Source organism: Musca autumnalis, unplaced genomic scaffold (genome assembly GCF_047663935.1).
Source record: "Musca autumnalis isolate F117 unplaced genomic scaffold, ASM4766393v1 scaffold_1, whole genome shotgun sequence".
NCBI lineage: Eukaryota > Metazoa > Arthropoda > Insecta > Diptera > Muscidae > Musca > Musca autumnalis.
In genome coordinates, this window is record NW_027411644.1 from 122,273,772 (window position 1) to 122,301,210 (window position 27,439).

Genomic DNA, 27,439 nt, shown 5'->3' on the forward strand with positions numbered 1-27,439 from the left:
ATGACAAAATAATAAAAAATAACGATATTAAATTCATTCTTCAGCAGATCGCCTTCAAAATATCACCTTTAAATAGGATATGGTTCTATTTCTAAGGGTCTGTTATTTTAGTTTGTGCTTTTGAATTCCGACATAAGTTTTAAATTTAACTCAGATCTGAGTTTTGAAAGGGTTTCCAAAACACATTTTTGTTTGTAACATCTTCTGAGTAAATAAATTTTTGAAGAGTTTCTACAGCTAGACACGCCTCTGACACATACAGCATTTGAAACTCTGTTCATTAGAATTGCCTCCATCTAAAACTTCCAATTATGTCGTCGTCATTACATAAGGCAGATCGATGGCAAATAATTCATGAATATCTTCTACGTGTTGGGAGAAATTAGAACGAAGATAAATGTCTTCAGAAACGTTTAAAGGTCCATTAACAATCCCGCAAGATGAAGAAAATTATCAATGACAGAAGACGTTACAATTTTCCATGATTCATCTAACACTAACACGACATCCAACACATTTAATTTCGTACTTTAATCCTTTTCTATTCCTGACAGGATAGTGGATATTTGCTTATCCGGCAATGCTATTTTAATGATTATATTCCACCTTGGTCCATGGGTTGTAAAACAGATGTGACATTGGGTGACAAACATTCAAGCTTAATTGACTTGAGACCGCCATCTTCGAACATGTTGTGCATAAGTTTGGTATTTTGTTGTTGTTTGAGTTTGAAAAAATATACATACAACAAATTATTAAGGGACAATTTCCTTCTTCGTATGATTCGACGTTATAACCGATAGCAAAATTCAAATATTTCACAAAAAACCGACGTTACAACCGATATGACGCTATAAGCGATGACGTTATAAGCGATATTTATTTGTGTGGAATATAAAGGGCAGAAATTCGGGACGTTTGGATTTCGTCGCTATAAGCGATATGACGTTATAAACGACGACGTTATAAGCGATTTCGACTGTAACTCAAAATAAGCTTTAAAGCCACACGACATAACCAAAATGACATAAGTTTTTGTTTCTCACCAATTTTATCACCATATCATTACGTATATATCATTGTTATCATATATAACATTATTTCATATATCATACTAAGTTAAAGTGTTTTGTGCGTGACCTTTTTCAATATTTAACTGGAATAAAAGTTATTATGGTTGCCACCGTGGTGCAATGGTATGCACACCCGCCTTGCACGCTGAAGGTCGTGGGTTCGATTTTCCGGCCAATCAACATCAAACAATTTTCAATAGTGGCAAAATACTTCTCAGTAATGTTGGCGACATTCCCTGAGTATTTCAGCCATGTTAAACTTCTCTACAAGTAGTGTCTTAAGACACGCCGTTCGGACTCGGCGATAAACTGTAGGTCCCATATCATTGAGCTAATATGAATCGGGGTGCACCCATTGATATGAGAGAAGTCTCCCTTGTCTAATCTTTGATGATTGTGGAACAATTATATTATATAAAAGTTATTTTAGTTCTATATAGGCAAGAGGTCATTCATTCGTGCAACAGGAAGTCATTTTTTGAGAAAACATTTTTTCATTTCATAATATGTTTCTAAAAAAAAAATTCTAAGTGGTTTGTGCGTGACCTTTTTTAATAATTAAATGGTATGAACGTTATTTTTGGCATTAATTGGCAAAGGTTCATTCATTCTCGCTACAGGAAATCGTTTTTGAAAAAAGGTCAAAAAGTCATAACCCTAATATATACATTTTGATACGACCAAAATTGTGTATTTTTGGAAAAAATCCGTTTCAGACAACTTGGAGTTGATTTAGCCATTTCCGTCTGTCTGGCCATCAGGCCATATCGGTCTACTCCTTCCAGTACCTCCACAACAAAAGTTTAAACATTTCGCTAAAATGGTGGGGTTAACCGAATTGGTCATAAGTTTGCATATGTCATGTTTGAATATGGACTAAATCGATATACTTCTCCCACACAAAATCTGGAAAAAGTACACTTTGAATTTTTTTGCAACAAGTTCTGCGCATTTTTTCTTTGCCAAATCCATATTTCCTGAGATAATGGTCCAAAAGCTCCAAAGCGTACCAACTAAACTGGTAGTACGTAAGCTAACTCTCCACGGGAGAAACCGAATTGCTCCAAACGTTGTAGATCGTATTATTTCCTACAGACTCGGATTATGGCCGAATATTGACTACATATTTTGGGTTCCTCTAACAAAAAGTTTGAAAAGAGTGCAGTTTAAGGACTCGTCTAGATCGTTTTTGTACGACGGTACAATTTCTTTGAGGGCGAGTCCATACCTCCTGAGAAATTGGATCAAAAACTCAAAAAAACCTTATAGACGTCAGAAATGCTGTGTAGGCAAAGCTGACTGATACTTTCTTACTTGTTTTTATTTTAATTCTCTATTTTGCTTCTCTATTCCTTCCGGCACCAATGGAAATATAAAAACAATTACAAAATTCACTATAGTGCATTCCAAACCAATCATCTATAACCTGTTTCCGCTAGAGTAAACCTAGCATTAGCAGATATATTCTTTAGAAATAACTGTAGTTATTTCGTTCATGTACGAACTAGTTCAAAGGAACGATTCCTTGAAATGAACGAACAAAATCATATTTCGCTCATTCGTTTATATCGTTCATTTAGCTGCAAGCATATGTTTTAATACTTGCAAAAAATATATAAATAAAATGCCAATGCATTCAGACACCGTGGGATATAAAATAAAGCCTAAGTCATGAAGGTTGGAGCTATAATATTCATGTTATTTGCAAAAATACGAAGGAAAAAATAAGAAAAAAAACACAAATCACATTTTTTTAATTTAATTTTTTATGCTTTTATAGAAAAAGTTTGAGAAATTTTTTTTGAGTTTTTTTCGGTGTTTTCGTCAAAATATACTTAATACAATACTGAAGATATTCCGTTGGAATCAAATGTTGCCTTATAGTTTTCCTATTAGCGCACATTTTTAAATCATTATATCAAATCAGAAGGATTTGCAATTGGCGCATAAAATTAAAATAAACTTCTATTGAAAATTACAACTATTGAAATGCATATAAACCCCGAAATCGTCAAGATGACATGATGCGCATCGGATTTTTAAATATAGCGAATCAATGTCATTTATATGATATACCCTTCGTGAAATTCTATTTGGCGACCACCATGTAGCATCAATTGCATATTAGGGTGCAAAAACCAATTAAATGACCATAATTTCCTCGAAGTACATTTACATTTTATGCGCATCCAATTTCAATGATCGCCATTAAAAAATACATCACTCTATGTCGATCCATCCAGAACCGTGGATGTAGCATCGCACTCAATTTTTAGAAAAAAACTATTATATCCCCGGATTCGCAATAATTTTTAAATTATTTTGAAAAATTTACGCACAAAAATGTCTACTTTGAGAGTGGAGTGCTCTGATGCTATGAAGGTCACACTCTCGAGTTATACATGCAAAAATGCGTGACCGCGATTGTTACAATCGCGTACTAAGCGCTTAAATAAATCCCGTTGCGCGTCCCGATTAGAGCAAAAATTAAAAAAACGCAATTTTTCAGTCTTCAAAAAGTCAGCATCCGTTTGAGGTAGATACAGTGGATATATTAAAAAATCATATATTAAAAACCTTATCTTTGAAGTGTATTCTTCAACTTCTTTTTTGAACTTTGAACAGTGGGCTCTACATTGTGATGTAAAGCCACTAATTGGAAATTAACATAAAAAACTCGTTCAACGATTTTTTCCTATTCTTTTACATAAAAATGACCACAGCTTCCACTGTGGCGGAATCGGGCTAAAACAGTTTATTTTACCGAAATGCGTTTACAATACCCCTGCTCGCGAGTTACAATACCCCTTATCTCAGTTTCAGCATAAGTAATTTTTCTACAAAAAGGCTGATATATCCCTTCTAGTTTATTTGGTTGAACCTGAAAATATAGTTCCTTTTGGTTATTTTACATTAGTTTTCGCTTGATCTCGTTCTTACATTAAAAAATTATGAAATATTGAGTTTATTTTGTTACTTTTTCTTGTAAACATAATTCCGTTGGTGAATTCAAAAATAACAAACACCTTGTGTCGCGATCGAAATGCTTTTTAATTTGTATAAACTAAAATTAGTATGTTATTTTATTTCCTTTGCCGACCGTTCGCAGAAAATTATGAAAAATTGCGATTTAAAGAACACTTTGTTCGCGTAGCCGATACTTGCATCTTTCCATAGGAGAGCTTTAAATTCCAGGTTGAAGGCCTGCTACTAAAAAACATATGATTTAAAAGATTTTTATTTTCAAACAAGTAAAATAACTTTTTTCTACGATGATTGGAAAGTGGATATTCCAAAAATATGTTTCTTATCTTTAAGACTGACTAAACGACTATTGATAGGGAGAAGACGAAGCATGAACGATATGCCCAAGAAAATAATAAACTGAAATGTAATATTGAACGAAAATGAGCCAACGAACGAAATGAACGACTTAGCTCCTTTTGGTGAACAGAATGAAAAAATCGAGCTGCTCAATGAATGAGATTGCTCAACAGTAGCAATAAAATTACACTTTTTTTCCAGAAGGTTTAAGCGGAAACGCCTCTATTACAAAAAAAATTACAATACAATACAATAGATTCTTGAAGGTTCTAGAACTGAGATAATGTTTACAATTTAGTCAATTCTATCCTCGAATATTATCCGGTGGTGTAGTTACTGAACTGATAAATGGAAGAAAAGAACTGCGAGATTGAGATAGAATTTAAAGATAGGTGTTATGCATGTAAGGCAAGATTTTGAAACTTTATTTGGAAATAAACTTTTAATTACCTATGGTTACATACAGTTTGCTTTTTTCCACTGTCTAAAATTTTTCACAATGATGACTTTTTATATTACCCTCGTAAAGGCAAACGGTAAACGGTGTCTATGTTAATAGAAACAAGTGAAGACAATGCAAGGCATCTTTCATAGAAAAATACCTGTACCCGTACCCCATTGGCAAAACAGTGGGGGGAAGGTGGACCAAAATTATGTGATGTTACACTACACCAGCTATTAGAGTTTAAAAACAGCCTCAAACAAACAACTACCGCAACACACGCTATCATCTTTGCTGATGTTGTTGTTTTTGTTTTGATTGTTCTCTGACTGGATGTTGATTTTATTTCGGTTGTTGTTAGTGCTGTTTCGTCTTTTTTTGTCATGGTCAAGTGGTTATGAAATTGTATTGCACTTCTGGTTTGCCTTCTTCTTCATTCAACGTTGTAATTTACAGACAACGAAGTTTCCATGGAATCGATCGATCTATTTTACATACAGATTGGTGATAATTTATCAATTAGCATTTTCAATGTAACTGGGTTATATGCATATTGCTATAGCATCGCTAAATTACAAATACACACGCCTATATTTGTGTCGCACATACTATTGCCGATGATTTCAAAGACAACAGGTTTGTTGGTATTATGTTACAATCGCCTGAATCGTTTTGAACACCAGGGGGTTTCAAAAGAGGTTCAATGAAAAATTACTCGTATTTATGTTATAATAAATGAAAAGTGGGGAGGTTAAAAGTTTTTAGTTTATGGGCTGTTCCTTTACTTTTAAAAATGGTAAAAGTTGTGAACTAGTCTCATATCAATTGTATTCTTACATCAAGTAAAGCAACACATTTCGAGTAAAAAGTGGCAAAACTTGAAGATTTTTGCACGCAAAGGAACAGAGCTGTAATTACACTTTTAAAGTTTTAAACAAAATCTCAAAAAAAGGGAAAATTTCTTTTACATTGGTGTTTTGTGAAATTTTGTGTGAACGATTCTATATAATTTGGCGAAATTTTCTTTATAGACCAAATTCCTTCACATTTTTCAAATGTGCGAAAATATACTAGTTCCAGGTAAGTGCAATAAATAAAGGAATAAATAAATAAAGGAAAAAAATTCCTGGGAGGTTCCTGGGGGAAATTATACGAAAATTTGTCAAAGCTTCCGTGAAATAATGAAGGATTTAAGTTTTTTGAAATTACAAGTTTGTGAATGAGTTTCATCAAATCTCCAGTTTTTTTAGGCCTGGATTTTGTGCAAATTGTGCAAATTTGTAAATCAGTCAAACGTTGGGTAGTTCGTAAACGCAACTGTGTTCTACTATGAAAATTGATGTATTAGTAAAACTATTTTTGATAACTTTATCGCGAGAAAAATGATGCTTTTCTGGACTATTAGGTCCTATAAAGATTATGAAATATCAAGAAATATAAAATGTAAAAAATATATAAAATACACACATCTGTACACATTGCTCTGTGTTAAAGGTAGAAATGATTTTCCCACGATGAAAACATTTAACAGCAACTAAGGAAATGTCACTGGGTAGGGATTGTGGGAAAATCTTTATTAATCACATGTTGGGAAGTGATTATTTCGGTAGGTGACGTACATATATTTGCACCCCAACCTATTTACAAACAGATTCAGAACTTGGGCAACATTTTTAAGTTTTCATTGTAGTTGAAGGACAGAAACCAAGCCGCTAAGTGGGTTAAATTCATAAAATCTAATTGATTGTTAAATTTTGTTTTTGTTCTTTTCCAGCAAGCAAAGCAAACAAAAGTTATGTTTCCCAAAGCTAGTCCACCAAATGTTTAATGTTCATTGACACAAAGTTGAAAAATAACTGCTTGTTTTGGCGGTGTTAAAACAGAAAATAGCTTTTAATAATCGCCAAAGTTAAGGAAAATAATGTGGAACAAAATTGTTTACGAAACTAGTTTGGCTTAGTATTTTATCAGAACTGGAATCGGAGCCAAAAAAAAAATAAAGCCAATGACAGCATATAACACTAATATAGTTTGTAACCCAGCTCATACTGTATACGAGTACAAACATATTAGTTTATATGTATTTAGAAATAGTATCTATGTGAACAAACACGTACATATGTATGTATGCATGTGTTTATACGTTGTACCTACATAAGAATATGTAAATCCACCTGTGAGAAAGAATTTATGATCCAGAAAGACCGGCAGTCCCAGAAACCAAGTCTCACTTGTTGTTTTTCTTTTTTCTTCCAACTTAGCAGTTCTCTACCGCACCGCGTGAGTTTATTTGTTCGTATGGCAAACGTAGAAAAGAAAAATCAGCAATAACAGCATACCAGAATAAGGTTACATAGCAGTCTGTTGTCAATTTTTGCCACAAATGTTGCCATACTTACGGCAAAAGAAAAAATGTAACAATACGCCATTTAATTTGAACTCGCTATCGTGGTGTCTTGTTGACTCAGACCAGAGTCAGTCATTCGTCGTGTGGAGAACTTATTATGGAACAATTGTGAATTTATGTTGGAAACAATTTTCAATGTGAGATACAACATTAACCCAGTGGTGAACTGATATTTTTTATTTATTTTTATTTAGTTTTCTAATGCTAATGCTGTGTTGTGATATTTATTTTAAGAAGCAAACTAGGTTAGGAATTTTTCCAAATTTGGATATTTTTTAGTACTAGTTTAGCTAAAGACATCATCAGTAATACAGTTCATTTGGGAGCGAAATAATATTGCTGATTTAAAATTAAAATTAGATTTCCAAATATGGTCTTCAACGTCAACCTTAATCTTGAAAACCGAAAAAACACAACAAAAACTCACAAGACCCACAAATAAACAAGCGTACGTTTCATTGTCTCATGAATAAGTAATAGGCTAGGCATTTCTTTTATTGTTTTAGTTTTCAGTTGCCAACTTAATTTTTAAAGCACTGGCGTGTGTGTTTGACTTTGGCTTTCTCACTGAAAATTAAAAAAAGAAAAATAACTAAAAATAAATAGTCGACATTTTTATGTGTGTCTTGCCCAAGAGGCTAGACAAGCCCGCCAGTCAGCCAGCCAACCAGTCAGTCTCACCAGTGACAGCACCCTTAATACTTTTGGGTCTCGAGAAATTTCACAAATATACACACAAATCCACAAAACAAGACACGGATATAGCTGAAGCATTTGTGCTTAAATTTGACGGCTTCAATAGAAGAAAACTTTCTCACGCGTCTGTTCCACTGTTTATAAATGCACGAGCAACAAACTTTTTTGGCATTCATATGGTAGATTTCATAGATGACGTTGGTGTTAGAAGGGGGTATTTAGCAGCTACAGGTGTTGGGACTTTCTGACGGATTTAGCATGTACATCGAAGTATGCAAGTGGTTTCGCACGGGATAAATAACATTTGACATGAACTCTCTTCTTCAGCTGTAGTAACCGGAACAGCAACACGTCATGTGTAAAGGCCACCCGCCAACCGAATATGATCGAATGATCTGTCCTACATTGACGATGAGACAAAAGTAGTTGCTAGCATTTTATTGGCACATATTATTTAACACTAAACACTAAAGTTCGATTAACTTTAAATATTGTGTATTTATTGTCTTAGTTCGAAATTACTGACTTAGCAACTACTCACTGTGACTGATGAGAAAGAAAAGGGAAGGGAAGGGAAGGGAAAGGGGAGATCCATTTACAACACAACATTTATGTTTTGAGTTATTGATATATACATACATATTTATGTTGTTTGGTTTTGCCAAGTTAAAGTGAAAATTCAACAAACGTCTATTTTATGGCAAAGTTAATTAAATTGTAATTAGCTAAAAAACAAACCATGTCTAGGGCATAAAAGTTTTGTTTAGCAACTCAATATTGGAAAGTTGAATAAAATGTTCAAATTGTAAATTTAAAGAAAGCCAATAACTAATATTTCAAATGCATTTTGTTATTGAAATTATTAAAAATATTATATTTATACCCTATACCACAATGTGGAAAAGGGTATTATAAGTTTGTTTTGGTAAAAATTCATGTAACACCGCGAAATATTCGTCGGAGACCCCCAATGTGGTATACCAATCTTCATATCTCGACGAGATAAAGCGATTTTGAGATGTGTGTCCGTCCGTCCTTCCGTCCGTCTGTCCATTATAAATTGTAAACACGCTCCAGGCCGCAATTATGGACCGATCATCACGAAATTTTGTATGGAGGTCGGGTTCAGATCAGAATAGATCCCTATTCTTATTGGTGATGATCGTGAAATATTTAGCGGGTGAAATTGACCAAAAACATAATATTTATCCAATTTTCTAGCGGCTCTGTAGGTCTCAATAATAGTCCGATCAACGCGTAATTTTAAATAAGGTAAGAGTATATCCCAAAGGAGAAGCTTGCAATTTGAGATGGCGATCGGATAATATTAAGAGGGTTAAATGGACCAAAACTTTTGTGTGAAAATTATGAAAATTTTTAATATACAGCTTATATCTTAATTCCTGGAAGTGACATTCCGGACAAGTGAGATATACTTGAAAGTGGAACGCTTGACCTTTTAATTGATGTCAATTATGTTGGTGTGCATGATCAGATAACAGAGTTACAGCCTAATATATTCCGTTATTTGTTTGTAGTGTAATAATAAACTCGCTAGAAGTCGCAATTATACATCAAAAGTCACGAAATTTTGCACCGGGTAAGAGTATAGGTCGAAAAAGATGCCTACAATTTTGAATGATGATCTGATATTCTTTAGCGGGTGAATGGACCATTACTTTTGTATGAAAAATATAAAAAATTTATTTTTGGTCGATATTTTAATTCCTTGAGCACATATATATTACGCAAAGTAGCCTACATATGGAAAAAACTACTGACCTTTTCTCTGATGTAAATTGCAATAAAGTGTTTGCTAGATAACGGGCTTACTGCCTAATATATAATGGGTTCTGTGTAGAGAACCACATTTTTATCCCATGCTACTTATTGTTTCTCCAAAAGTTTATGTAACACCACGAAATATTCGTCCTAGCCCCCTTATTTGGTATGCCGAAATTCATATCTCGACGAGATAAAGCGATTTAGCGATGTATATCCGTCCATTAAAATTGTAAACAAGCTTAAGGCCTCAATTATGGACCGATTGTAACGAATTTTTGGGTTCGGGCCAGAATAGAATTGATTAGTTTTTGGTGATGATCTTGAAAAGTTCAGGGGATGAAATGGAACAAAAAAAAATTTTAACCAATTTTGTAGCGGCTCTGCAGGTCAAATAATAACCCGCAAAATTTTAAACAAAGTTTGAAGATCAGATAATACTTAGCGGGTTAAATGGACTGAAACTTTTGTGTGAAATTGGTAAAATTTTCAATAACGTAGCGGTTAAACAACGAAAGTAGTAGTATTACATAAGTGGGTTTCATTACATTTTAGTTTGTGTGAACTAAATTTTCCTTTCCTGCTACAAAAATGTCTTTGTCATGCTAGATAACTTTTTGGTTTTGGTCATAAGTATTATACATTACATCTCTGATATTTGATAATTAAATGTTCACAATCATTGAAAAGAAGTTCCGTGGAGAGCGATTGTCCAGGGATAGTGGTATAGGGTATCCCATGGTCGGCTCCGTCCGACTATAGACTTTTCTTACTTGTTTTATATTAAATATTTCTATACATTGGAATCTCATAAATTACTTTCCGACATTTCAATGTTTTGAACTAATCAAGTTGCAATAGTTCTATAATATATTTGTGTAAATACGTCTTTTATACATGTATGTGCTTATAAAAGTAATAACTGTTTCATCTGAAGATAGATGTTGTCCCACTAAAATAAATTGTTGGCACTTTATGTGACAGGTTTTGTACTCAGTTTAATATTGGTTTTAAATACAGTCTGTCGTAAAAATGTGTATGCAGCATTGAAATCAAAATTTATTAGGGATAATTATTAGGATTTGATAGATAACGGAACTTGTGGTTCTCCCACTATTTATTTTCGCTGGGACAATAAAATGGGGGCACAATTTATGAGAAAATTAACTAAAAAGGAAAGTCCTTAAATGTAAGGAATAAGGAATATTACATGTTTTAAAAGGACTATGGCCCCATAATTAGGGGTTTCCTTAAAGAAATTCTCGTTTTTTCAAACAGGACAAGTTGAAACTCTATCAAGATCAACCCATATTAAAACTTAAAAGCTTTTCTGAGCATTTCATGGCTTCAGAATTCATAAACAGTACATAACACCAGGATTTTTGTCGCTACAGTACCCAGCAAAATAAATTGGAAGTAGTGCAATGTAGACTAGTTCTTTCACGGCATGTTTTGATGCAGTTGAAACGGAGTCGTAAAAGAGGCACTCCATTCCTTACATTTTAACCGCAGTCGGATGCGATCCAATGAATGACATCCTTTATTCACATTTTAACAGCATCTGGATGCAGTTCAACGGAGTCGTGAACAAGGCACTCAGTTCGATATATTTTACAAGCAATTGCTTAGTGATACCTAGCAAGCAAGCCAATTTGTAGATACCTACAACTACAGAATTTTTCAAAGATAGAAAAAGTGTGCATCAATTTCTAAAATTTTTATATAAAATAGAAAATACAACCAAAAGTTGGGAACATTTTTACTGTAACTCACGAAAAGAAAATTTCCTAATGAAGCGCTGGTGGAGCAATTGTCGAAATCTCAACTAGTGATGGGAAGACAATATAAGAACCTCTTTAGCAGATGAAGCTTGGATTAAATGGAGAGCGGACAAAACAAACTCAGTTGTAATTGAATTTTATGAAGAAATTTCATAATCTGTGTTAATGTAATAAAGTTATTTTTATTTTTGTTTTACACAAACAATCATTTATTTTTATTTGTTTTGGGATAGTTTGCAATGGCTTGCATCTTTGAACTGCATAAAAACACATTCCGAAGAGTGCCTTTAAATTCAATCCAAAGCACGGCATCAAAACACGTGCTTTGGATGCAAATTGGACTGTATCCTATTCTACTTTAAAGGGTTAGTTAAAATGCGATTCCAAAGGGATAGTTAAAATGCAGTGCCGAAGGGTTATTAAAATGCAGTGCTAATGGAGTGCATCTTTCAGTAGTCACGTCACATATGATTTAACTGCATCTTTGGAGGCAAATATTTTGCTGGGTGTTGTATTTATATATGACCAATTATTCTGAGTTTTATGATGCAGTGTACGATGGATTTCTCACTATAATACTACAACTGCAATTAAAAAGATCTTCAACAATAAACAAAACAAACAAAAAACAGCGGAGCCACGCGCAAGGGAACTTTGTTAAAAATAAAATTCCAACAACAACCTCACAGGCAACTGTGGTCATGTTCTTTTCAACTCACAGAATTCGATGAATTCTTAGTTGATACGTGCTGATATGTTGCAGAATATTTTGATTTTGGTGTTTCTTTGGAAAAGCCGAAAAGTGAGTGTGATTCTCATTCATATGGGAATACTAGACACTTAAAGAGTTCGGTTTTTCGCTAAAAAGGCATCATTTCAAAAACTTAAAAGCCAATTGATAATTCCCTTCGCCGGGATGAAATCACGATATTGGTAGCGATCAGTAAAAATTTTGCAACACTGTCAGTTCGTTTTGAAAAACATTACTCTCTGTAATAGAGGGTAATAAATGAAGTTGAGCCAATGGGGGAATACTCCAACTCAAGCAATCAAATGAGATTGAATCTTCAACAATAAACAAAACAAACAAAGATCAAGAATTTTTTGCACAGTCCCACAAGGGTTCTCCGTTGCATACTTACTTTGCAATACAAATTTACAACTTTTTGTTGTTTAAACCGTACACACGGTGTGCCTTAACAAATTTAAATGGAAGGTGCTTACACCTCGGAAGTTTTTGCTGATTCTGAAACTACAATGCTCATAGATGAGAAATATCAAGAAACAAAAAAAAAAATCTATTTAATTAATTCTCTTTCGAGTTGAGCTGTTAGGCCTTTAGAGATACATTGAAAAATTAGGAGTCTACCGAAGTCTCACGCATCCAACCATTACACTACGTTTCACGGGTGGTAAATCCGATCTTCAGGTGTATTAGGATGTTGTTTTTGTGGCAGACGAAGGCAAAGCTTGGTAACTGGTATATATATCGAACTTCATTAGATAAATGTATATGCGAAATTATGTCAGTTAATTGAAACTCCAAACTTTTCCTATAGTCCTGCTTTGGTAATCCCATTTTTCAATGTTCACAAATACTATGGTAGGTTTTATTCCTACATCATTAGTAATTGCTCTTCTATATCAGAAGATTTTATTTTTGATCATCAATTATTGTCTACTAAAGTTTTGACAAGTTGATGGTGGCTTAGAACGCTAAGACGCCGGCAACCTTGACACTCAGTTGTCGGCGAATCCCAGCCTGGCTCATGCTGAAATTATTTTTTATTTTTGCCTTATTAAGGCGAAGGCCATTTATAGTGACATTTAATTAATTCTCTTTCGAGTTGAGCTGTTAGGCCTTTAGAGATACATTGAAAAATTAGGAGTCTACCGAAGTCCCACGCATCCAACCATTACACTACGTTTCACGGGTGGTAAATCCGATCTTCAGGTGTATTAGGATGTTGTTTTTGTGGCACTATAAATGGCCTTCGCCTTAATAAGGCAAAAATAAAAAATAATTTCAGCATGAGCCAGGCTGGGATTCGAACCTGGGTCTCCGACAACTGAGTGTCAAGGTTGCCGGCGTCTTAGCGTTCTAAGCCACCATCAACTTGTCAAAACTTTAGTAGACAATAATTGATGATCAAAAAATAAAATCTTCTGATATAGAAGAGCAAATACTAATGATGTAGGAATAAAACTTATCATAGTATTTGTGAACATTGAAAAATGGGATTACCAAAGCAGGACTATAGGAAAAGTTTGGAGTTTCAATTAACTGACATAATTTCGCATATACATTTATCTAATGAAGTTCGATATATATACCAGTTACCAAGCTTTGCCTTCGTCTGCCACAAAAACAACATCCTAATACACCTGAAGATCGGATTTACCACCCGTGAAACGTAGTGTAATGGTTGGATGCGTGGGACTTCGGTAGACTCCTAATTTTTCAATGTATCTCTAAAGGCCTAACAGCTCAACTCGAAAGAGAATTAATTAAATATCACTATAAATGGCCTTCGCCTTAATAAGGCAAAAATAAAAAAAAAAAAAAATCGCCGGAAGGATTTTAAAATAAATCGCGATTTAAGTTCACATTTTTAGGGGTTCTTTAGGTTTTCACGATTTTGCTTGGAAGCCGCGAGTCCTATGTAAATGGGCCTAAAGAAAATTTTGTAGCTTTGTAAATTCTCCACAAGATTGACATTTATGATATTTTCGTAGGTTTTACCGTTTTTGACGAAGCAAGGGACGATTGATTCTGTTCTGGCCTTAAGAGCCTTTTCTGCTTTGTTTCTATTTATTAACCGCACAATTTTTTTCGGGTTTACCGTTTAAATGTCCATTACTCGTGGGAACAAAATGGTAAAAAAATATATAAAAAATACAAACACAAATAAAACAGAAACTGCAACACAACGTAAACGAAGGCTTCAAAAAGCGAATGAAAAGTGTGAGCGATACACACAGATGATAGCGTCAGAAACGCCTGAAGCCAGGTTATCAAAACAACGGGAGCGATACACACAGATGTGTGTTGCCTTTAATACTGTCATGGGCTTCTACAATACATAAAATGCAGGCAAGCACTATGGATCACGCAGTCGTATACTTAGGTGCGAAACTGTTTGAAGAAGGTCAAGCCTACGTGGCTCTTAGTAGAGTAAGATCTTTGCAGGGACTACGTATAGAGGAGTTGGACTGCAATAAACTAACGGGCAAGAAACCTTGCAATAATGAAGCACTAAATGAATTAAACAGAATGCGAAATAAAAACTAAAAACTAGAAAATAAAAATAGGTAAAAAACTTTTTAAGTTAAACGGTTTTATGTTAAACATACATTGCAATGTTTAAGATAAATGTACTAAAAACCAAAAAATAATAAAATAGATACAGTCGTGGGAATTATAAACGTATGCATAGACTAGACTAAAATAAAACCGTGGGGCACGTCAATTGTCTACAATTGTTGATTAAAATGTTTGTTTTGTAATGTTACACTATAGGCAGTTGTTCAACCGACAACGATGGACGTGTGATAAGTAGGGCTAGAATGTGGAAACAAGTTGGCAAGCTCGATTATAAGCGAGTTTTAGGGTTTCATAGTTGTGAGCGAGTAGTACTTTGTCGATTAAAGACAAACTACGAGCAGTGAAACGATTCCTCGCCAGCCAGCAGTGTGAATGTCCAACGATAAACTAGTTTAAACATCTCTTTTATTTACATGGAGTGTATAACTATTGGAATTTCCATGAGCAAGAAAATAGTAAGTAATTTCCTCACCGTCTGCGGGCCAACTGCCTAACGACGAATTAAACGATTCTTCTATCGCACATTATGTCGATAATTTGTAGACAGTTGACGTGCCCCACGATTTTATTTTAGTCTAGTCTATGCATATGTTTATAATTCCCACGACTGTATCTATTTTATTATTTTTTGGTTTTTAGTACATTTATCTTAAACATTGCAATGTATGCTTAACATAAAACCGTTTAACTTAAAAAGTTTTTTTACCTATTTTTATTTATTAGTAGGTTTAAGTTTTTTCATTCGTGCAACAGAAAATAATTTTTGAGAAAAAAATTTATTTCATTTGAGAGTTGATTCATTCATGCAGGAAATTTTGGAGAAAAAATGTCGATAAGTCATAACCCTAGTGGCCATATTTTCCCAAATACCGTCAAAATGTACCAAAAAATGTCCAATTTATAAAACTGTTACAAAAAACTGTACAAAATTGCTATTTATTTTCACTATTTAACTGTTCTTGCATTATGAATAGAAGCATTATCGTCCTAAAAACTTCGTCACAGTCAGCCAAATGTATCAAAAATAATCGGAAATTGACATTGAAATAAAGATATATTTTTACTTGTGACACAGTTTCTAACGAACTTATGTGGTCCATTCAATATGGTCTCATCTGTTTTCATTTCATAATTTTTATGAAGCAAGAATAATGTTATGAGGTATACATAACAAAATAATTATAGGTTTGAATTGAAGACATTACTCGCGAAAATTATGAACTCACTTTAAGAAAAATTAAATGTTTAGTTTATAAATGCACCTAAAAAATATTTTTTTAATCGATTACCATTTAGTTTTATAAACTTTCTATCAAAATGAACCCCAAAAAAAATAATTTTGAGTTGTTGAAAGTACGAAAACATGTATCGAATTGCACTGGTTTCTATGAAACATCTAAGTGAGCAGGTGACGCTGCGATTAAAAAGTATTGCATGATCTGCGCAAGGAAAGGTGCAACAAATTGGTGCACCAAATGTTAACTAAACTCTAAAGAAAACATCTGTGATACATTCAAATAATAAAATATGTCGAAGAAAGCATTTTTTATTTATTCCTTAATATTTTAGTGCATAGGTGCCTGGGCCCCTATTCACTGGTCCGCGTACTAATCACTTTAAAATCTAAATAAAACCTAAACTATAAATCCGATCGACATTAAATTCTTTTAAACGATTCTCCATAAAATTTCCTTTGAATACATGCGGAGGCCGGGCATATTTCCAATTGACGATCATTGAGTAATTTGATTTTGAACATTAGAAAGGTCCCCAGGGACGAATAGGAGTGTTGAAGATGCAATTATGCCAGCTGTGGTATAGAAAAAAATCAGGTATTAAGAAGTAAGTTACGAATTTTCGGTTGTAAAGCCCATGTTTTGATACAGGCTCAGATCCAAAAAGCATCGAGGTCGGCTTCGCAAATAATGGCTATAGAATTTCGAATATGTATGACAGCACGTGATGTTAATATTGATGAAACAATAGGTCCGTCTCAAAGGGATAAGTCAATATAGTACCAATATGCAGCAATGAATAGGGTGACGAAATATCATAACAAAAATGAAATTTCTGAAAAGTCAGTATAATATATATATATATATATATTATCAACTTGCAGCAAGTCGCTCTCTTATACTAGACAATTGAGTTATCAAACAAAATTCAGCAACAATTTGTAAACATTTCTTATATTATAATAATTATAAAGTCCCGCTTTACATTAGGCAATTTTACTGCCTTACTTAGGAAAGAAAGGTGATGTTAATGGGAACCCTTTCACATCTTTCACACCCTCTCCTAACGATTTCAGGAATAACGATCTTTTTCCCGAAACATATTTCTGATTGGGAAAGCTAGCAATACGTACTGGTACCAATAACTTAAAATTGGCATGTGTAATTCTACTTATGTCACTTTTTCAGAAAACCACAAATATTTCTTTAAAATATATATACAGTCTGTCGCAAAAGTTAGTATACACCGTTGAAACAAAAATGTATTAGGGATAAATATCACTATAACTTATTGAAAACAACAAACAATTAGTTTTATTTGATAGACAATAAGGTTGTCTTCCGTAATAACAATTAATGGTGCGCAATATTTCCATACATTAGCAAATGTACGGTTCGAATCCCAAAAAGACCAAAATGTATGTCGCAAAAGTTAGTATACAACGGAGAAACCTCGTGGAACTGTGTAAAAAATTCTTGATATTTTTGAACAAAATGAAACTAAATCAGTACTTAAGATCATAAAGATCATATTAATTGGTTTTAATGGCAGTTATAGTACTTATAGTGACAAGTCCAACGTACACTGGATCGTAAAATCCACAAAAATAGGTCATCTACAAATATAACAACTGTAGCGCCAAAATTCCGGATGTTATGTCTTGTTTATGAATTTTAAAGCCATGAAATGCTCAGAAAGGCTCTAAAGTTTCAATATGGGGTGTTCTTGATCGAGTTTCGACTTGTCCCTTTTGAAGAAACGGGAATTTCTTGAAGGAAACCCATACGTTTAAGGCCGTTGTCCTTTTGAAACATGTAATAATCCTTAATCCTTACTCAAAAGGACTTTCCTTTTCAGTTAATTTTCTCACAAATTATGTCCCTTTTCACATTCCCACCAAAAAAAAATAATTAGAAGAACCTCAAGTTCTGGTGTAAGCTATACAGTGATACTCCACCACCACAAAAGGATATGGTAGCTAATTTAAAATTTTAATACAGAGCTTTCTCTGCTGTTATAACGCATGGATTGTGCAAAAACGTTCTGAAAAGCTGTGTTCGCTTCACTTAGGACCAAAATACAACTAAATGGATCAGTTAGAAGTAGTTCATTAGACATTAGTAGTAAATTATACACTAGGGATACGAGAAGCATGTCCGATACTGCTGAAAGGCCGGTAGGACAGTATAACTGTAGGGCTTACAACGGACCTTGATGTTCTCCTACTAATTACTTTTGGTGGGAATATGAAAAGGGGCAACATTTGTGAGAAAATTTACTCAAAAGGAAAGTCCTTATGTGTAAGGATTAAGGATTATTACATGTTTCAAAAGGACAATGGCCTCAAAAGTATGGATTTCCTTCAAGAAATTTCCGTTTTTTCAAACAGGACAAGTCGAAACTCGATAAAGATCACCCCAAATTAAAACTTTAGAGCTTTTGTGAGCATTTCATGGCTTTAGAATTCATAAACAGGACATAACACTCGGAATTTTGCCGCTACAGTTGTTGTATTTGTAGATGACCTATTTTTGTGGATTTTACGATCCAGTGTACGTTGGACTTGTCACTATAAGTACTATAACTGGCATTAAAACCAATTAATATGATCTTTATGATCTTAAGTACTGATTTAGTTTCATTTTGTTCAAAAATATCAAGAATTTTTTACACAGTTCCACGAGGATTCTCCGTTGTATACTAACTTTTGCGACATAAATTTTGGTCTTTTTTGGGATTCGAACCGTACATTTGCTAATGTATGGAAATATTGCGCACTTTTAATTGTTATTACGGAAGACAACCTTCTTGTCTATCAAATAAAACTAATTGTTTGTTGTTTTCAATAAGTTATAGTGATATTTATCCCTAATACATTTTTGTTTCAACGGTGTATACTAATTTTTGCGACAGACTGTATATTTGTCATCCGTAATGTTATCTATTGAATTCCAAGAACGTCTCTGCAATACATATCTTAAATTAAATTTTATTTTCTCATATAAAATGAAATGAAGACTATATACGAATATTTACATTCCATACAATGTTATTGATGTCAACTCAAGTCAACACAGTGACAGAAAAACCATCAAAAAATATCTAAAACTTAATTACGAAGTTTCACAAATATTTTAATGGCTCGATTTAATGATGCCCCAAGCAGACGACAAAAAATCTCGATTTGTATTCAAATGATTTAAAAACAAAACCAAAAAAAGCAAAAACACTTTTGCTTTGTGTATGAATACATTTCAGTCTCCATTGAATAAAAACATTCCGATAGGCAAGTGATGAGCCTCACCTTAAAAACACACAAAACAACAAGATGAAATCTAAAACACAAATAAATACTCTGTACATCTTGGTGGTATGTGTGAATATTAAGTGTTTGGTTCGCACAACAAATATTATTGACACCTTTTAGTTGAGCCGAGAAAAAAATCTGAATTATTGCCATTAAAACGTAAAACAACCGCGAAAAAATGACTTGTGACAACAACAACTATTAACTCATGGAAATCTGTTAAAGGTAAAAACTTTCAACAAATATTTACAATTCTTCTTATATCTCTTACGCTAATGCTGAGGTGTGAGTATGTGTACACCAGTGCAACTATGTATTTAATTGTGTAGATGTTTTCAACTATTTAGTGGCATAAATTTATATTACATAGATATATTCAAAAATTCGTTTTCTTCTCGAATATCAATAAGGGCCGATTAATACCCTCGATTAATATTCGCTCAATGTCGTGGGAAATAGTTTTATTATCATCATGTCCGAACGGCGTGTCTTAAGACAACACTTGCACTGAGTTTAAGAGATAACTAATGGATATCTTTGAACGGTATATAGTTGTGGGTCGAAGTCGACAAAATAGTTTATGCAAAAGGAATGAAATGTTATTTTTGCGACCTATGTGTACTAGGGATATAACTTTTTTGCAATTTTTGCAAATATCAAAAATACCACCGCATAGCCGTGTAGAGCGTGAAAAACCACTATGAAATACAGTGTAAATTTTTCTCCATCGCGAAAAAAGTTTCCGCACCAAATGCATTGAAGTTGAGTAATGCATTATTTAATTTTATTTTTATAATGACTTGTACGTTTTTCGTAATAACTTATTAATAGTTTTAATATTACTTAAAATCAATATTAAACCATTCTGGACGAATTTCTTATTAAATCGCGATATTTCAGAGCATTTAATGCACCTTTGACAATATTGAATTTTTTTGTTTTTCTTTATAATCTCGCGAATTTTATGTTTATATCTATTGTACCTATCGGACAAGAGAATATGTGTTCAAGAGGATATGTGGAATTCGCGAACGGAACAGACTGTTTCTTAATGACTTTGCCTGTGAGAATCCTATTTGTTTTCTATAAATATTTATTTAAACAAAGCAAATTTAAATTTTTAAATAGAAAAAATATCAAAAGGGCTTTAGTAATCGCAATCGGTATGGAAACTTTTTTCACCGAATTGAACTAAAACACGCGTTTTCGTTATCAGGACAATATTTCTCACATGGTACTGGCGTGGTATTTATACCCCTAATGTGTACATATCTTTTGAATGGGGATTATCTGAGCTTTAAATTGGTACACACATATTGTCCAAGAAAACTATGAACAATTTTTAATAGATGTTTTTTTTTCATCTGAAAGATCACATCTTAATCTACTTTCTGATTTTTTCTTGTTGAAGAATATTACGTAGTTTTGTAACAATTGACCGTCTACCAATGCCTATTTTTATTAAAGCGTTTTGCGGTGCCAATTCTAGCTCGAAAACTAATTAAACAATTGTCATATATTTTTGTATGCTTATTAAGAATATAAAGATCTAGTCATTTATCAATCGATTTTGTGAAAAATATTAGGTTTTAGGGAAATTGTGGGACCAACAAGTCAAAATTTAAATGGTTTGATTAAAAACTGACGTTTTTGGTCATAAAACGGGCAAAAATATTTTTAAAAATAAAATCGATCGATGAAGGATTAGTTTTTGATGTCCTTGATAAGCCCACTAAATTATATGACAATCGGCTTATTAATTTATGAGCTCGAGTTGGCACCGTTTTCAATGTCACTTCGTGAAAAACATGTTTTTAATTTCCATGTTACATACAAATCACAATGATTTTTTCCCTTCCAACACTTTTGTCTCAGTCAATTGCTCCGCTCGACTTGAAATTTTGACCACATATTATATGATCCTTATATTTTAGGCCAGTAAATTTAATAAACTCCCAAATCCTACCTACAAATACTACCTTTCCATCGATGCAAGTTGAATGATGTTTGTGGTCAGACAAATTCCTGGAGCGACACATTGCCGGTATTGCTAAAACATATTTCAATAAAAATGTCGAACATCTTGAGTTATTGGCTCCACGTAGCTGTACTTTTTGGGAGTTTTTCATATCACTATGCAGTTTTTGAAAAAAAAAAAAATAAAAATTTTTTTATGTTAATACAAAAATTGGCTTTGTGAATAATCAACGTCTTTAAATCAACTACGGTTGTGATCAATGAGTTCGTGTTAGTAACATACGGATTACCACAACGTATCATATCAGCCCCAATTTAAAACAAATCGATAACATTGTCAATCTGATAATTGTGACCATCAGATTACATTCAAATGCTAATTTGTATTATAAACACCTCACCTTACATCTCATCATGGCATACACATATCTGCATAGTCGATCCACATTCGAACATGTTGTTTGCTGATTAATGGAATAGCTAACAAGTATTGCAAGACGACAAGTTGTCTCACAAGTGGAGCGAACCAGGAATATTGTCAAAGAGTTTTGTTATTAAAAACAAAACACAATGAACTCTTTTTGGTCCAAATATATATATAAAAATGTTTATATCATAAATGCCAATTGTGGGACACAGTAGTGAGTTATAAGTCACAAATACTCACACACTACTCAAAGACCCAGTTGTATTGAAAATACTTATGTGTATAGTCAGTCTTCACCGAGCTATAGAAACCTGTTTAATCTATGGTATGCAGAAAACCGAAAACCATTGATAGATAGCCAACTCATACGTTTCTATGATTAGACATCACATATTTTAGCCAAACTGGCTGTCCAGCAACTAAGCAACTCGACTGGACATAAAACTACATTTCCATATACAATATGTTGACATGTTGACGCACTCAAAGCACACAGATACAAGCACAAAACCACATTCTATATATTGAAATGAAAAAACCGACTGTGCTATTGAGGAATGAGGGAAACATGTTAAACTATTTGAACGGAAGTGCTACAAATTCAAAGAAGGCAACCGTTGTTGTCTGCCAAAAATGAAGAATAAAAGAAACATCAACTAATGTCCAGATTTAGATATGGTTAAGCGTAGCTTTATTTGGCCATACCTTCATTGCCTGCTTCTTGTTTATTTATTTATTTTCTGTTGTCCGACTGACCTGTGTAGAAAGTTTTAACAAATTTGTGAACTCAAGTAATTACCAAGTCGATTGCAGAAATAACCATTCACCACACAAGTTAATTTATCATTGTATTTTTTCTTATTATTGTGACAGTATCGTGTCATGTTATTACAGCGAATTTGTGAACTGTTGTGCATTTACAGATATCATTGGGATTGTCGCTGATGGAGATTATTTGCATTCTAGGTGATGCAAAAGATTTTAGGACATGTGTGCAGATTATCAGTCATTTTACAGGAACGAATTCCGATCCAAAGTGAAATTAATTCCCTATTTGGCTTCTTCAAGATACGAAATAATTTTTTGGAATGAAACCACTTTAGATTTTGCATGTGGAATTGTATTTTTGTGGAAACTTGTCACTTTTAAACACATTAAAATAATAAAAATATTGTTGTAATAACAAATACACATTTAAATTTTTTCATCTTTTTATTTAAAACTTCACAAATGTTAATTATTAACAAAGTGTTGCCAAATAATTTTTTCGTGAAAATCACTTTTTCTTCAATCAAACATTAATCATTTGAAAAACTAAACAGTCTTAAGCAGTCTGGAGTGACGAATAAAAAATTAAAGATGACAGTTTGTAAAACAAATGCAGTTATATAAAAAATATTTTTTTGAAATTTTGCCCGTTAGAACGAAGATCATTTTTTAATGATTTTCAAGCTTAACTCTATACGAGAAAAATAATAAAAATCATTAAAAAAAATGATCTTCGCCCTAACAGGCAAAATTTCAAAAAATAAAAAACAGGTTGAGCCCGGCTAGGATTCGAACCTATGTCCTTGAAAACATACGAAAAAATGTTGTCATGGCGTGTTAGTTCTCAAAGCAAAACTCATAACTTCAAAGGCAGCGCAAAAAGCGTTTGTCATGAAGAAATACAATTCAACGGCCAAATATCCGTTATTGTATAAAAACAGATTTGCATTTGAAAAACCAAAAAGTTCTAGGACAGAGAAGCCATTCCCCAATCGATATGTCTGAAGAGCTGCCCAACTAACAGCGGAACCGGTCACATAATTTAGTGGCTGTGTGGGTTCGAGTCGTTGGCTTTTCTTTTTCACTTGCAAAAAATTTCGATCATCAAGCATAACTCTAAACGAGAAAATTAATGAAAAGAATAATTGTTTTTGCACTAAAAAAAAAAACATTATTAAAAAGAAAATTTTTCACAACTCCCACTTCTACAGCGTTTTCTAATCATATGGTTTTTGTTCTGATTCCTGTAATGTTGCCATATTTAAATTAAATAATGACTCTGCAGCCTTTATTAGAAAGTAGGTGCCACAGTTAGACAATTTTATTGGTGTAAGAGCCTGACTCGCGAAAAATAAATCGACCTAATTCCAAGGTTGTGCTCTATAGCGTAATTACGAGCAGAAGGAAGAGAAGGACGAAGAGACATTTAAGGATATATCGATACTATAAATTTAGCTTGCTCAAAATATTTGCAACTGATATTTTTTTCACATTCTGTAAGATTTGCAAGAATTTCTAGTACACATTTACACATCTGCTAGAAATCCTATGAAATAAATGCGGGACTTAATCCTTTAGATTCCTGTGGCATATCTCATTATCAATATTTCAATTGAGGGATAACAAAAAGTTAGCCAAAAATCACCCAGCAATAAGTTTGTGCATTGCATTTTGACTAAACCTTTAGAGTAGAATAGGGTGTAGTCTAATTTGCATCCAAAGCACGTGTTTTGATGAAGTTCTTTGGATTGAATTTTAAGGCAATCTTCGGAATGTGTTTTTAATCAGTTCAAAGATGCAATAAAAATGAAAGTCATTGCTAAATGTCCCAGAATAAATAAAATAAATTTACTATTTGTGTAAAACAAGAATATTAAGAACTTCACTATGTAAACACAAATTATGAAAATTCGTCATTGAATTCAATCGCAACTTCTCTCTATATAATCCAAGCTAAAGTGTTCTTGCTTAATCTGGTAAAGGTGTTCCATGTATTGTCTTCCCATCACCCGTTGATATTTCGACATGTACTCCAACAGCACTCCATTAGGAAATTTTCTTCTGATGAGTTACCGTAAAAATGTTATCAACTTTGTAATTAATTGTATTAATTGAGCTAACATGACCTCAGGAGTTTGTATTGAAAAAGTAAATTCTAGCGAAGTCCCACACACCAAACAAATATGCTACAATCGTTTCGCTGGTAGTTTAATTCAGCTCATCAGGCATATCGGATGTGAATGGCTAGAATACAAAGGCTGAGTTTGATAGTTTCTATTTATTCAAACATTATTGCAAATTTGCAGATATGAAGTATTTTTTATGCTTTTTTCTTATCAAGTGTCCTGTCGAAGTGGGTTTCTTTCATGAATTGTAATGCCCACCTTGCCCAAAAATCATGAAAATTTCAAATGCTGTGTAGCGTTACGAAGAGCTATTTTGAGGGTGTTTTTAGTTGATTTTATATGGAATATTGACATAAAGTATATAAATTCAATATTTAGGACACAATTTTAAATTTTTACGGAGTATAAAATATAAATCTTCGGATATTTATAATTGTAAATAAACCATATCGGACGAAGATTCGTATGATATATCTTAAAATTTTAAAACCACATAGAATATCCAATTTTTTGCTATCGCAAGTATTTCACACTTTTGAGGTAATCGTGTGCAAACAATTTCTACCGAGCACTTTATGAAAGTATAGAGACCCAAACGACAAAAAGCCTATTTGGGTTTTGTTTTGTCGGATTGAGCATGGATTTTATAGCCTCATCTATACATGGTTAAATATTGACTTTTAATAACAAATCGGGGCTTTATTTCTAAAATCAATAAGGAACTTGTTTTGACCATTACAGCAAAAATGTGGATAAGGTCCAAATGAAAACATCTGGAGATATACTCAACTCGTAAAAACTGGATATATCGTCTCAAAAATATTCGTCGCAAAATGCCTCTACCATATAGGTTTTAGAATATTTTTCAACATTTTAATAAATATATCAAAAATGTGGTGAAATCCCAAATATTGATGGGTCATACGCCGTACAACCCTGACTTGGCACCCAATGACTTCATTTGATTGCCGTACATCAAGAAAAAAGGCGTGGTCAACGATTTTTGTCGCCAGAAGATGCTTCAATAAAAAATGCTTCAACAGAGACTACTGAAGAAACAATAAAACAATAACAATTTGATGGTAGAAGCCAGACAGTTATCGACCCACCCTCGTGCCAGTATTATGCTTATATTAACAGGGTGTTTTTGTAAAAATGCTTGCCTGTCACACGAACCGTTCGTACTAAAACGTATACGTTCAAAATTTGGTTCTTGTAAAATTTTACGAACCATTCGTTTTTATCTGAAAGCTTTCGTCTATTTTATAAAAGCTTTTATATTTCAGGGTTTCCATGATACTTATTTTGTGAATTTGCATAGGCATCTGCACGTAAAATGTGTTACTTGATGGCAACCCCGATAAACAGATGTCAAACAAAAAATAAGAAAAAAATTTAATCAAATTTGTCCAAAAATAATTGTTATAATATGAAGAAACAGATGTACATATACGCGTGTGCTTCTATGGAAATAAATAAAATTGCATTCCCTTCCAGTTTTCGTGTGTTTTGTGCCATTAATTACTCAAATTATTTAATTTTCTTTCAAAACGATGGGTCTTTTCCATTCGTTTATTTTTGACGTATTCGTTCGTCTGATTTTGTTACGAAAACCAAAAAAATTACGAAAATAAAAACCTTTCATTTGTTTGTCACACGAATACAAACGTCAACCGCTATGAAAACCAAATTGTGTCTTCGTTCATGAAATCGACGAACGAATGGGCAAAAACTTTTTACAAAAACACGCTGTTAGTCTAGTTCTATTAGTAACTCCTCGAAATAAACATTTTAGAACCCACAAAGTATATGCATATATTCTTGACCAGCGTTCAATTCTTCGTACATATAGACATTTCCGTCCATCTGCCGAAATCACTGTATCATCCGAAAGGATTGAAGTAGGTGAATAAACTTTAGGTTACATGTATTGTAGGTCCTTAGAACATTTGGTATTGAAAAATCCAACCTTTGGTTATTACAGAATTCGACTTTTAAAAGGCGCGATATCTCTCTAACCCTTAGTCAAAAAAATCTGAACATGTACTGAAATGGTTTGCTGATGAGCAGCATCACCACAGCAAAAATAAAGGAAGTCAAAAATTACCTTTTGAAAAAGTATCCGTTTTCACTCAGAATTTCCCATATTTTCCATGTCCGTCCGTTCGTCTGTGGAAATCACTCTATCATCCGAAAGGATTGAAGTAGGTGAATAAAATTTAGGTTACATGTATTGTAGGTCCTTAGAACCTTTGGTATTGAAAATGGGCTATTTAAGTCCAAGCTTTGGTATAACCTTCATACCCAGTGACAAGTGACGCGTCGACGCTTTAAGGAATTTTGAAGGTATTAGTTCCATTTGCCCTTCAAATTGGTTATAATTTAAGAGTTTGTGTTATCAGAGGCTACCAAAACTTGTTCGTATGGGTCCACGTTTTGGTGTAGCCCCACATATGACGCAACACGTCGCTTTGAGGAAATTTAAAGGTATTTGTCCAATTTGAGCACTGAATTGTTTGTAATTTGTGATTTTAATAAAACATTTTCACAAAAAACTGCCCATATAGGTCGAAATTTTTGTGAACCGGGACCTCAGTCATTCAGTGTGCAAGGCGGGTATGTTAGCCATTGTTCTGAGCTCATAAATACAGTTGGTATACAATATTTAACAACACAGATTTTTTAATAATCTTTGTTTCTATTTGACACAAAAATGGTTGCTGTTTTAAATATTTGTATGTATTTAAGTATATGTATGTATGTATGTT

General features: G+C 33.2%; 1 protein-coding gene across 2 annotated transcripts in view; it reads right to left on the reverse strand.

The window, feature by feature from the left end:
* LOC141406471 (uncharacterized) overlaps window positions 1–27,439 on the reverse strand; it is a 115,885-nt gene that overhangs the window by 13,401 nt on the left and 75,045 nt on the right. The window lies entirely within an intron of this gene.